The sequence below is a fragment of the Agrilus planipennis genome, unplaced genomic scaffold, assembly GCF_000699045.2.
Source record: "Agrilus planipennis isolate EAB-ADULT unplaced genomic scaffold, Apla_2.0 scaffold48, whole genome shotgun sequence".
Taxonomy (NCBI): Eukaryota; Metazoa; Arthropoda; class Insecta; order Coleoptera; family Buprestidae; genus Agrilus; species Agrilus planipennis.
The window spans coordinates 1,471,398-1,480,649 of NW_020438937.1; the positions used below are offsets into that span (position 1 = coordinate 1,471,398).

At 35.3% G+C, this 9,252-nt stretch overlaps 1 protein-coding gene and 1 long non-coding RNA gene across 2 annotated transcripts in view; one reads left to right on the plus strand and one right to left on the minus strand.

Annotated features, from left to right (window-relative positions):
* The window catches only part of LOC108732544, a 158,341-nt gene extending 155,804 nt beyond the window's left edge, over window positions 1–2,537 (minus strand). The window contains exon 1 of the long non-coding RNA XR_001937100.1: window positions 2,423–2,537. This is a non-coding gene — a long non-coding RNA (uncharacterized LOC108732544). The remainder of the gene's footprint in view (window positions 1–2,422) is intronic.
* The window catches only part of LOC108732543 (netrin receptor unc-5-like), a 232,577-nt gene that overhangs the window by 53,523 nt on the left and 169,802 nt on the right, over window positions 1–9,252 (plus strand). The window lies entirely within an intron of this gene.

Genomic DNA, 9,252 nt, shown 5'->3' on the forward strand with positions numbered 1-9,252 from the left:
CATGTGCAGACGCATAATCTGATCGAATCGCGTAAATTAAAGCAGTTGCCCGAAGGATTTTCTATTTCCATTTGCATGCGTTCGAGCATGATGTTTACCGTTTCTACCAGATTTCATGTTTATCTAAAGACGCAGAATTGGAATTAAACGGCTGACAACTGGGACGCGCCAGCGCCAGCGTGCAAAATATTTACTCGGCAGCTGCGAACGTTTACACAGCGATTTGTGAAATGAAAAACCCTTTTCAGTAAACTGGCGAAAATCTTCACCCGGTTTCCGTCATGCTAACTCAATGTAAACAGCTTCCACTTTTTTTCTTTTAACTGGCGAAAAGAAAAGCGTTATAAAACGCAGACAATAAACATCTATAATACATATATATATTTACATTGAACGACATTATTTAATTTAGGAGATACACTTTATCTATTACCCGAAACGATAGGCCATAAAGGGCAGCAACTTTGATACGAGCAAAATTAAACAGAATTAATTTGTATACAAAGATATTTATTAGATAGTGTTAAAGTATTTTGTGCTATATTGTATAACTTCTGAGTACCAAAACGTATCACTGGTGGTGATAAACGGTAACAGTAGCACTCGGTTAAGGTCTAGATGATGGCCGCCACCTCGGAAGGGGGTTGAGGTGGGGGGATCGATAGAGGAGGTCTCACCCACCACTGCACCATAAAAAGTTCGTGGCGGTCTCACCCCCTTAAAAAGTTATGGGGGTTCAAATTTAATAAATATGCCAATTTTTATACATTTCTAGGCATGTAAATATTTATATAGTCATTCTTAAACAATATTCAAAGGTAAAACTAATGAAAAATACATAAAAATATTGAGAAAGTTATATAAAACATTATTTAAATATCTTTATCAATAGGGTAGGTTAGGTTAGGTTAGGTTATCGGGTTTTGTTCAAGTGACCACCCTCTTTCGATCCCCCACCTCCACCCGCTTGAAAATATTTTTTTTATTGGATTTTATTTGAATTATAGTGTATGAAAATTGTAAAAATAATCAACTTTCAACTCCCATAACTTTTTATGGAGGTAAGACCGCCGCAAATTTTTTATGGAGTTTTACTCAGGTGACCACCCTCTTTCGATTCCCCCTACCCCCACCCCCTTCGGGCCATTATCTAACCACCATAACTTTTTATGGGGGTGAGACCTGCACGAATTTTTCATGGTAGAGTTTCGATCCCATCCACCCCCATCCCCTTCGGGGGTGGGGGCCATCATCTAGACAATTACCTAGCACTCTTTTTTAGGTAACAATCTAGCACTTCTTTTGGTCAAGTTAACTACCAATAAAACTGCCAAGAGCACTCTACTTTTTATCTAACATTTACATTTTTTAGTAAACACCATAACACTTTTTTTGGTACTAGGTCAATTTCGATACTTTTAAGTGAATAGCCCATAGCCATTTCTGATATAGGAACAAATGAAATATTTTTTTGCAGATACTACATTGGGTTATTGTATGCGCCCTAACACTTTACTAATTTTTGATATCTATCTACTTATCTTTAGCATGTTTCTAATAAAATTCCTAGCACTTCTTTTAGAATCTGACCAATTTGAATTTAATTTTAAGATGTCTTACTCGAATTAATATAAAACAGCAATTTCTTATTATTGTAATGGACCAACTCGGAAATTAAAAATTGTTACAGGTTCACAAGTATGTTCAGAGAAACTTGAAAACTTTACACATATTGTTGTTAGTTGTAAGTTAATTTCCTTTAACGATATCCTTATCGTGGCCCATTATACGTATTCATTTTATGGACAATTTAGACTCGATAACAATGGTAGCAGTATAGTGGCAGACTCACTCAGTCGTTGTTTATTGAGTTTTAAGTTTCGAAAGCATAATCCCTATAACTGCGAAACTTTGTTCAATATTGCCTCAATTCTAAATTTGACCCCATCTTCGAACAATGGAATTGGCTGTGTGTGTGTCATTGTTGTGCATATGTAAAGTATTTTATGTCGACTATTGTTCTCTGCTACAACAATCTGTCAACGTTGAGCTCTGTCAAGAATATTGAAATACGTACAGGAAAGTATGAATGAATGACTGGAAGTTACCAGTTTGTTCATCGGTTGCCACCTTTGAGAGGCTGCTATTTACATATGTAAATTTGTTTATAAATAAACGCTGTACAATAACGCCACTGACAAACTAAATGGCATTGTGCTATATATGTATCTCATAAACGTTTATTAAATGTAAAAGGCAAGATTTTTATTGTTTAAAAATGTAAAACGGATTGTTTTTTTACAGGAACATTTTAAATAAATAAAATACCGGAAAAGAAATAAATGAATATAAATAGACGTTTCAAACGTAAAATTAACGATAATATCATGTAACCATGCAAAAAAAATACAAGTGTGCCTACCTGTAAATTATCGAAGACTATGAATTCCAGGATTTCTGGCTTATACTCGTCATGCTCTCTGTTGTAATGTTGAAGGATAATCTGAAATAAAAGAGTTTGATATTAAGTGACTACAGCCTGCTATCTGTGACTGGTATATCAGCCGGTACGGCCTAGAAAATGATATTTTCTCGAAAAGAAAAAAGAAGGAAAATTTCCGGCAGTATTTTAAAAAAGACGCGCTTTTCTCTGAATTTTCGTTTTTCATAACATTTTTTATAATTGGTCTGTCCTTGCGGACCACTGATTATGAGCATGGCGCTCTGTGCAAGCGTTTAAAATATGGTTTCATATTAGAAGACTGTTAAAAATGCCGTGAATAGAAAGAGTAGGAGAACTGACGAGGATATCCATAAGAAATAGGTTAGTACAACACCTTCTCAGACATGAGGGCAACTTTGAGACATATTGAAAGCAAAATTAGAGACTGCCAGGAACTTTTTATGGTACAGTGGTGGGGGAGACCTCCTCTTTCGATCCCATCTACCCCCCACTCCCTTCGGGGCCATCATCTAGACATTTACCAATGGACTAAAAAACATATTGTTTTCAAAAATTGCTTATTGATCCGTTTCAAACATCTAGATAATAATTTGCTCTTGCTTCAAATCTCGGACTATTCACCAATTTCACGCTCTTATTCAAAACATTGAATGTTTTTAAATACCATCTAATTGACAACGAATCGTTCGTAATCATAAAAAACTCCTGTCGATCTCCATTAGCAAAAGTTCACTAACCAAAGCCGAGCCGAAATTGATTTAAATTGTTATGCGGATGGCTTTGAGGATTAGATTCTTTTTCATTCCGAGAACAATGATATATTAATTTATGTTATTATATCGGGTTGACTGGTTTTAAGTACGTGAGTAGGTATCGTGCTTTCATCAATAATGAAGTCATCAATGTCAGTTAGTTAACGAGACCGATAAATCAAAACAAACAATAATGCAATATATCATATAATTAATTGAATCTATAAATCTGCGGCAGAAAACAGGCCGACCAGTCGTATTCCGCTCCCCTGCTAATGTGGTCGTAAGTACCTACTACTATAAGGACTAATAAACGTACACGCATGAACGCGCATTCTATTGAATTTATTGAATAATATTGAATTTTAAGTTGGTGGAAATGCAAGATTATTACGACTTGCAGGCAATTAACTTGAAGAAATACACCAACAATTAAGGCCTCGAAATACATACGTAACTTTAATAATAATGTCTGACAAATTTCCTTTAAACATAGGTGAAATTTTTTATTCAATTCCACAAAAATTGTGCCACAAATGCATAGCTAAATTTACATTAATTTTCATAATTTTTGGGATGAATATTTTATTAGATACCAAAAAATTGTGATGTGGCAGTTGTAGTGGATAACAAAAGATGCACTGGATAGTGATTTTGCCGGATACCGGATAACCGGATATCATCTCTTCGTTTTAGTGGGCTTTCTATTAAATACCACCCTCACCAACGTCCCAAGCCACATTAAGTCCCGATCAAAAAGTCGTTAAAATATTAAACCCATGAAATTTTAATTCTTAGTTGGCGGAATTTCAACGAGAAGGTTGAGTTGAAACCGTTGAAATGAGCTTATAGTGTTCATAAACACTAAGTCTGCAAGGTGACAAAATCATACTTAATCATACTAATAAGATATCGTTAATCAAAACCTGATATAGCAACAAGCGACAGAAATTGGAACAGTTCGGTCGTACTGATGTATTCTTATTCATGAGAAAAAGTAAACAAGAGAACTATATCCAAACAACAAATAATTTTGTATAGTGGGTAATCAATAAATAATACTAATCAGGTAAAATGACTTTTCTCAGTACAATCTTGTTTTTTCTTTTTTCTTCGACAGAACCACCCCGGATACCCGATCGGATCCAAAAAAATACAACGTACGAAATTATAGAACACGCTACTGAAGTAAAAATTCTTCAAACACACAAACATACCGGGATAAGAGTTAAGGAGTTGGTTTAATGGTATTATTTGTACATTATGAATTTAAATTTTACACTATACATGCCGGAGTTGTCTGTAACGAACGTTGCATTGAAGCGCTACCACGGCTCAAGCGATCCCCACTACGAGACATCCGTTGCATGATTTCGTTTCATAACAACTCTCATGAAACGAACTTACCCTACCATGCGTAAAGAAGTTTCACTTCAAAAATGTTCCGGATCCGCTGGGTACTGGATCCAAACCGGATACCTTGCTCATCTTTAGTATCTATTAATCTCCTCTAATTACAATAATTAGGGTGAACAAAAACGAAACTGAGCAAAATAATGAGCTAAGCAGTAGAAAAATGACCATCAAGATGAGATAACAAAAAAGAGTCATCTGGATTGATAATACTGATTACTGCAGCATTTTACTGGATAATCGTCTTACTCAAAATATATTTTATAATTTAGTTTAGATACTGTTAACTTATGTAGCAGTTTCCACAACTTTTATCGCATACATCTGGAGATACTGAGGGTCGGTAGAAATAGAAATTATTTTCGGTGACGTAGAAGCTGATAAATTTGGTAAAGACGTAAGTTCTCTACTCAATTAATTTATCTCATGGCGAGTCGACAAGAAGATACAAACTCGAGCTCATTCCGTTAAAACCGTATCACCACGTGTTAACGTGCCCTCCTCTCGAAACCCTCACCGGTTATCTCATAGTTACCCATCTCAACCGTACCGTGTCCGACTTGTATTTATGGGTGTAAAAAATATTTTGAAGCATACGGCTAAAAGCCACTGGCATGATCGATGTCCTGTCGTAGAAATGTGAAAACGGATCCTATTACGTACTATGGGTCCTCGTAACAGTCCTGTGTATTAGTAGGAGTGACATGATAGGTTACAGAGCTGCGCGATAGATAATAAAACCGGAATGTGCGGTTACAACAGGCCTCTGATAAATTCCTACTTGATAACTTAATATTAACAAAAACAGAACAGAAGAAACTTACTAGACTAAGAACAATAGTACCTGCTGTTAATTATTTATTATTGCTTGTTAAAATTAACGAAACAAGCTTGGCAACTAAATGATTAAAACCAAGAATATAATATTTTAGTTCATGGAAAGAAAAATTAGAATAACAGAGTGTCTCGTTTACACCAGAGCCGGGCAAACTTTAACTTCGCAGGAGCCGCTACATGAGTTTAGTTTGAGTCACTCCATACCCTTCAATGAGTACGAGAGAGTAAGCAGTAATGAATAATTTTGTTTTGTCTTTTTCTTCTCCCTTCCACTCCCATATCAAGCCCCTTCATCCCGTAGACGAGCGAAGCCACTCTCACAACTTAAATAATAATTTTCGTTACTACGTTCGCAAAACTATTGGATTTGGCTATGGAAGAGGGGACTCATCTACGAAATGGAAGGGATAAGAAAAGAAAAGAATCATTTCACTCGCACTCGCAGGATCAATGAGGATCCACTTGGTTAACTCTGGTTTACACCATCGCTCTGTATATGAGAATAACAAAACATTTAACTTCATTACAGAATTAGTTTTGATTGGTGGAAGATAGAATTGTAATTCTTTTATTAAATTCTAGTAATAAACAAATGACATCGTTAGCTTTTTAATTGTATGTAAAGCTAATCTACGAATGGTAATGATGAATATTTTTTTATTGGATAAGATAGAATTCTCATCATTTTGCGTCAGTGAATCTGCGAGCTTAGAAAACGTATTACGAGGGCAGTTTCAGAATTAATAGGCCTGACAAACAAAACACAAAAAATTTAGCTGAAACTTTATTTATTATTAGCTCGATACACTTCGGCCAACGATGTTCAATAGCTTCAATACCTTGTTTATAGTACGAAACGTCGAGCTCCTTAAAATAGTAACCTACTGCAGACACCACCTCCTTATCGTTGGTAAATCTTTTACCACCAAGCTATTTCTTCAAGTTAGGAAAGAGAAAACAGTCCAAAGGGGATAAATCTGGCGAATACTACGTTGCATGATGAAATAATTCGTTCTTTAAATTATTAATTTTGGCGACTGCAATAAGGGATGGGTGAACAAACGTATTGTCGTGGTAGAATAACCAAATGCGGTCTTTTTTCGCTGTTGATGGTTTTTCCTTTTTGAAGGTAATCAATGAAAATTATACCATAGGCAACACAACAAAACTGAAGCCAATGTCATAATCTTGCCTCCAGATGGAACTATTTTTACCTTCTTTGAAGACAATTCTGTCCTTTCATTGTCTTGACTGTTTCTACGTCTCAGGCTTGCAGTGAGGCAAAAAAAAGTAGGCTTTATTGCGGCGAAACATGGTCAAACACTCGATTGAAACATCCTCACGATGCTGTTTTTGTTTGATTGTGAACAAACGCGGTACCCCTCTTGCATACTGCTTTTTCATGTCAAAATGCTCAGTCAATATGCTATGTACGCCACTTTTTGAAATGCTATTTCTGATAACTTGTGCACTTTTAGTCGACGGTTAGTGTTTTTTTTCACCATTTCTAGAATAGTTACCTGATTTGGTCGACCACCGCGACGTTCGTCTTCACAGTTTGTACTTACTGTTGAAACGTCCCCACAGTAGAATATATCTCGACTTTGATGCACGAGAATTGGTTGCACTAACGATGACCAATTTTTTCCATGTTTACAAATTCACTGACAGCGTTCATTATTGATGGCAGTCAAACAAGTAAAAACCAATGTAGCGTCGTCAAACTTAAAGTTACTAATGTTGGTACTATCTACCACAGGACGATTAATTCTGGAATTGCCCTCGTATGGTCTATATCTCAAGGCTTTCGTTAGTGTAATGATCCACAATGCCCCAGTTTTACTCCGGCTTATCACAACATTTCATGGAACTCTTCATATGAAGAAAACAATGAACAATTAATTATAAAAATGTTTCTACCAGATGGCACGATTTACAATTTTTCTAGGGAACGAATGTTTGTAATAAAATGTATTGTACTCCGATTTTTACATTACTTTTTAATATAAAAATAATAACCTCAGAGATAGTACGATGACCTCTCGTTCTCGCTTTCACATAAACGTTATCGATTTATCATTCATTGCTCACTTTAATACGTTTAAGTGTTCCTTTCATTGTAATAAAATCGTAAATAGAGTTCTTACACATATAAATACATAAACCTCGTTGTTTGAGTTGACTCAAATTCCTTTACAAAATGTCCATAAAACCCTTCCTCTCTAATTAGTGAGTAATAAAAAACCACATATTCTCATCGCAAGATACATTTTATATGTACACATAAAGGTATGTATAAACCACAATGACTAAACGTACTTACAAGTTTCAGTGTCTATTGCCACATTTCACTTCAATAAAGCGCATTGAAGCAAGCGAATGGACGAGTCCGACAGATTTTACGAGGTCTCTAGTCCGTACCAAAGTCTCCATCAGAAATTTTTATAGATAACAAACACTTTACCAACGACACACTTCGTAAGTACAACTTTATCTTGTATTGCTTTGGTTCATTATTAACCGGTTGGACCCGTTCAGATAAATGGATATATCGCAATCAATTGAGTGAGTTTTAACTTTTAATTCAGTCTGGAGACGTTTCTAAAAGCACTGCTGTAATGAAGTGGTACATTTTGGGTAAAAGAATAGTTTACGAGACACCCTGCTTGAAGTTAGCTTCAAATGTTGCAGTGCTACCAATACCATAATCTAAATTGCAGAAGCACCTAGGAGCCGTGGAGATATGCAATACAATAGAGCCAGGAACTGTCACCCTGACTATCAAACAATCGAAAGGACATGATCCTGACGACACTTACCTACTTGGCTCGGGTTGCGTTTTCCTATCATAATGTGTAATTTGTTTTATCTCGTAAATCGATTTCATAAAAATTGATTCGTGAAAAATTTTGAAAAATTATACGCTGGCTATTATTTCCAATGGAAAATTTTCTTTATTTGTCAAAAATTGGTAATCCAAAACGGGATTATTCAATAAATGAATATTTGAATGTTAACAGTTGATTTACAGTCGCCTTATTGTCTCATAAAATCTTACAATTAATGCAACCTACATTACAATTTAAGTATGATTATTATCGTTTACTACGTAGCAATAAATCGTTTTATATTTATGAACTGACCTGTCAACATTTTTAACTTACAACCCACTGTATAATCATAACCCACCCCCTCAGTAGTAAACACTGCTATTTATGTAGACTAACAAATCTTGAGTTTAATATATTTGCTAACGACTGTCATCATATAGATACGGTGATTTATAAAGAGTCCCAAATGATTTATGGAGACATTAAGGTGAATGTAATTAAGTAATAAACGTTTCACAGATCAGGTGTTGTGTCAATTGCACCACTTGTTATTTCACCATTAATCAGTCTATAATGTTTAACAAAGTAAACTTATTAACGATTAGCGACTTATGCCAGGCGTGGCAAAGTGACAAAATGAGTACTCAATGTATATTTTGACCAGGATTATATATGGATTACACCAACTGGCAGATCCCGGTCCAGGTCCAGACTGAGTGAAGGTCGCAAACTGGGCCGTCAAAAACTTATTGAAAGTAAATTACTCAAATGAATTATTGAAAAAATATTTTTCTCTAAATAAAAAAGTATGTTTAAGCTTTGTACGACATCCGTATCATTTTTTGGAGGAAGGAATATGAGGATATCGTGGGTAGAAAAGGTTAGAAATGAAGAGGTATTGGAAAGAATAGAAGAACAGAGGACTCTATGGAAGAGACTAAGAACAATAGTACAT